This window comes from Labeo rohita, chromosome 12 (assembly GCF_022985175.1).
Source record: "Labeo rohita strain BAU-BD-2019 chromosome 12, IGBB_LRoh.1.0, whole genome shotgun sequence".
NCBI classification, from domain to species: Eukaryota; Metazoa; Chordata; class Actinopteri; order Cypriniformes; family Cyprinidae; genus Labeo; species Labeo rohita.
The window spans coordinates 14,963,847-14,968,557 of NC_066880.1; positions in this window are offsets into that span (position 1 = coordinate 14,963,847).

Consider the following 4,711-nt stretch of genomic DNA (forward strand, 5'->3'; position numbering starts at 1 on the left):
CAGTGAGGAGAGGCTTCCGTCGGCCACTCTGCCATAAAGCCCCGACTGGTGGAGGGCTGCAGTGATGGTTGACTTTCTACAACTTTCTCCCATCTCCCGACTGCATCTCTGGAGCTCAGCCACAGTGATCTTTGGGTTCTTCTTTACCTCTCTAACCAAGGCTCTTCTCCCCGGATAGCTCAGTTTGGCCGGACGGCCAGCTCTAGGAAGGGTTCTGGTCATCCCAAACGTCTTCCATTTAAGGAACCTTAAGTGCAGCAGAAATTTTTTTGTAACCTTGGCCAGACCTGTGCCTTGCCACAAGTCTGTCTCTGAGCTCTTCAGGCAGTTCCTTTGACCTCATGATTCTCATTTGCTCTGACATGCACTGTGAGCTGTAAGGTCTTATATAGACAGGTGTGTGGCTTTCCTAATCAAGTCCAATCAGTATAATCAAACACAGATGGACTTAAATGAAGGTGTAGAACCATCTCAAGGATGATCAGAAGAAATGGACAGCACCTGAGTTAAATATATGAGTGTCACAGCAAAGGGTCTGAATACTTAGGACCATGTGATATTTCAGTTTTTCTTTTTTAATAAATCTGCAAAAATGTCAACAATTCTGTGTTTTTCTGTCAATGTGGGGTGCTGTGTGTACATTAATGAGGAAAAAAAAAGAACTTAAATGATTGTAGCAAATGGCTGCAATATTACAAAGAGTGAAAAATTTAAGGGGGTCTGAATACTTTCCGTACCCACTGTATATATCAGACTATATTTTTTTTTATAATATTTTTCTTATAATAAATATTATATTATATATAATACAATATAATTTGTAATACTTGTATACAAACTATACATATCATTTGTAGTTTTTTAATTGAATAATAAAATGGTTTATTATATGTTTTATTATAAAATCTATAACATTTTTAATACATTTTTCAATTTTTTATATATTCCATATTTTTGTAATATAATGAAAGTTATGCAATATATACCAGACTAGTCCACATAAACAGTACATTTAAAGTATACAAAATATTAAAATTCTGAAACTCATGTACCTATTTTATGTAATTACTATAATATAATATATTATAATATAATATAACATAATAATATAATATAATATTTGTATATAAACTATACATATTATTTGTAGTTTTTAACTGAATAATAAAATGATTTATTAAATGTTTTATTATAAAATCTATTACATTTTTAATTATTTTTTATATATTCCATGTTTTTGTAATATAATATAATGTAAGTTATGAAATATGTACCAGACTAGTCCAAAAATACAGTACATATACAGTATACAAAATAATAATATAACATAATATAATATAATATAATATAATATAATATAATATAATATAATATAATATAATATAATATAATATTCATGTGCATTTTTAAATGTACTATGATATGTTTCTTATAAGAAATATTATATTATATTATATAAAATACAACATAATTTGTAATACATGTATAAAAACTATACATATTTGTAGTTTTTTAATTGAATAATAAAATGGTTTATTATGTTTTATTATAAAATCTATTACATTTTTAATACATTTTTCAATTTTTTATATATTCTATATTTTTGTAATATAATATAATGAAAGTTATGCAATATTTACCAGACTAGTCCACATATACAGTACATTTACAGTATATTAAAAATAGCAAAATATTAAAATTCTGAAATTCATGTACATTTTTGTGTAAAATAATATAATATAATATAATATAATATATAATTTGTTACTTTTTAAATTCAAATGAATTAATTAAATTCAAGATAACTCAGTTTGTAATATTAGTTTATAAATTTGTATTAAATGATTAAAAAAAAAAAAAGGTTTTATCTAGTAACATGAGCCAGTTTCATATCTCTGCATTGTTTGAGGAATGAGTGACGTGACAACAGTTTATGAATTCAGCAGATGCTTTGAGAATCCAAGTCATGGCTGAATGTTTCTGCCATGTCCTTCATTTCATTACACAAGTCCTTCATAGTCATTACCTCTGCCTGAAGGAGGTTTGCGTTGCTCTTTAACTGCTCTCCAGAAAATCCTGTTTGATCAGAGAATAACTATTCGGTGTCATTTAATGAATACTAACTGGGCTGAGTTGAATTTGAATAAAAAACATAAATAAACAGTGTCATTACACTTCAGTGTTTGAATTTCATTAGTAAATGACTTAAATATAAGGCTCAAGGACTTATAAGATTTTCAAGCAGCTACTCGCATAGATGTTAAACAAAGTTCATTTAAGTGAGACCACATGACTAGGTTTTGTCCTTGATTCAAAGCAAACATCAGCATACATGATTGCCTTCGTAAATTACTGCGCGTTGAGATTATACCACACTCGGGTTGAGTTGTGCATCTTGACGGAGCTGGCCGAAGATGTGCGTAAATTTACAGGCGGCAGCTTTAGCGCCACTGAGATCAATGACCAGAGGTGAAAACCTCATCAACGCTTATTGGGCAAATGGTGACCTTCTGCAATAATGAACAGCAATCAATTTTACAGCATCCTTTAAACTAGCCATGGGGAAAGGGATATGCTGAAAAAGCCTTTCTCTGTGAAACACGAGGGGTTAAAAAGCAGCTCGAGATTGCATTCGCAGCAGCTGACCTGAATGAATACATAAATCATAGAAATCTATGAAGAAGGTTAGGAGGGGTCAAGGCAACCGCAAACATGAAGCGTTCAATATTTCATGACTTCCAAAGTTCTTAGAATAGATAGAATTTGTGATGCAAGAATTGGCTTTTGTGAACAGCGAGTTATTATTTTAACTGCTAAATGTCTTGGTACACACCTGGCAGCTCGCAGTTTTGAACTCCGTAGGATGCTGTCCACAGTCTGTCACACTGCCGGTATACATCTCATGTACGTGTTTCTTTGTTTTCCCCTGCTCGAATGAAGCTAAAGGGCTTTTTTTTTGTCTTTTATTGTTTCCTTTTTGCACTGATGTCGATTCGCCCCTCTCCCTGAGGAGGGTACTAATGTTTTTTATTTTTTTTTCTACTGAGATGAGTCAGCAAATCACACCATTATTTCACACTAACTTTCCCGGCTGTAAATTCAGCTAGACATTCATAAACTCTCCCTGTCGGCTATTTATGTCTGAGGTGTTTGGGGTGTAACAATGAGTCGGTGAGGTTTCTTGCTGAATTTATGGTCTGCCATGTCGGAGTCTCACATTGAATTGCCCCCTTGAAGTTTCACTCAAGACTCTGTTCTCCTCTACTTCTAATGGAGAGAGCGAGCTGGAGAGCGTTGTCTGAGTTGTTAGTTGCCGTCTCTGTTGAAGTTTGCTGTGCAAAATCTGTCCTCTCGCACAGAAGTAACACAAAAAGTCTCTCTCAAAGAATTGTCTCTGGAGAGAAGAATCTAAAATTCTCTTTTAGGAAAGTACAGAGACGTGCTTTTAACCCCCCATACTTAAAAATAGAAATGTGGGGTTTCGTGACTTTATTATGTGTGGGGAAAGCTGCCGAAACAAGACATTTGACAGCATCATCTTTCCAATTCAATCACCCTCTTGCGTTCTCAAGGCAAAGCCAGATGTTTGTGTACCCACTCCAAGGAGAGAAAGCGTTCTCTGTTTGGTCTCAGTCTTCACTGACTTTGTCAGCTAGGCTAGATCCAATGACCCAAACATCTGCATATATATTTACATATTACATATATATGCATATACAGTTGCAATCGACATTATTCAACCCCTCCAGTACTTTACAAATTCAAGCTTTTCTGAAGATCCAGGACTTTGTAAAAATTGCATCACCAGTTTACTGGCATATTTAAAGTGATAATGTCTTGTTTTTTTATATAATGTAATGTTTTTGAGTTACAGGATTTTTTAATAACACAGCCATGTCATAATTATTCAACCCCTATTCAACGTTGCTGTTTTAAGTCACTTATTTTTAGGGTAGGGAACAAATTTGTCTTAAAACTCAATTAAGCCTTTGGAAACTGTATTAAAAAACAGAATTAGCTTGGGCTGTTACACATACAGTTGAGTAGCAAACATGGTAAATTCAGCAGAGCTCTCACAAAACTATAGAGAAGAAATAGTTTAGAAAGTCTAAGGCTGCATGAAGATTTCAAAGACATTAAAAGTTCCTGGAGAGACAGCTGACAGTCCTATTTCTTAGATTAAAGGGTGTTGTACCAGAAAACCTTTGAAGATGTTGAACCAAAAAGCACAATATCATAAAAAGTTTGATCAGAGCAACTGAGAAAAAATGGCAATGTACAGCCAAAGACTTGCAAGATGACCCGACGAAAGGAGAAAAACATTTCAATGCAGTGTATAAGAAGAACACTAGACATGTGTGTCCTTAATGTTGCGGCATCTTGCCAAATACCACTCTTGAGCAATCAAGTCCATTATATGAAAAAAAATCCTGAAATGCTTTCCTCAAAAACCATAATTTCTTCACGACTGAAGACAGAAAGACATGAACATCTTGGATGACAAGGGGGTGAGTAAATTATTTGTGAATTGTTGTTCTGGAAGTGGACTTCTCCTTTAATAAACTTTCTCCAATAGTGTACTGATTCCTTTGTTTAATTGTTTTTACAAAATTTTGTTCTCTGCAGCAAATTTGTCTTGCAGGTTAAAGGGGTTGAATAATTTAGATTGCAACTGTACATATATATTTTACTTACCTAACTGTAATATGGG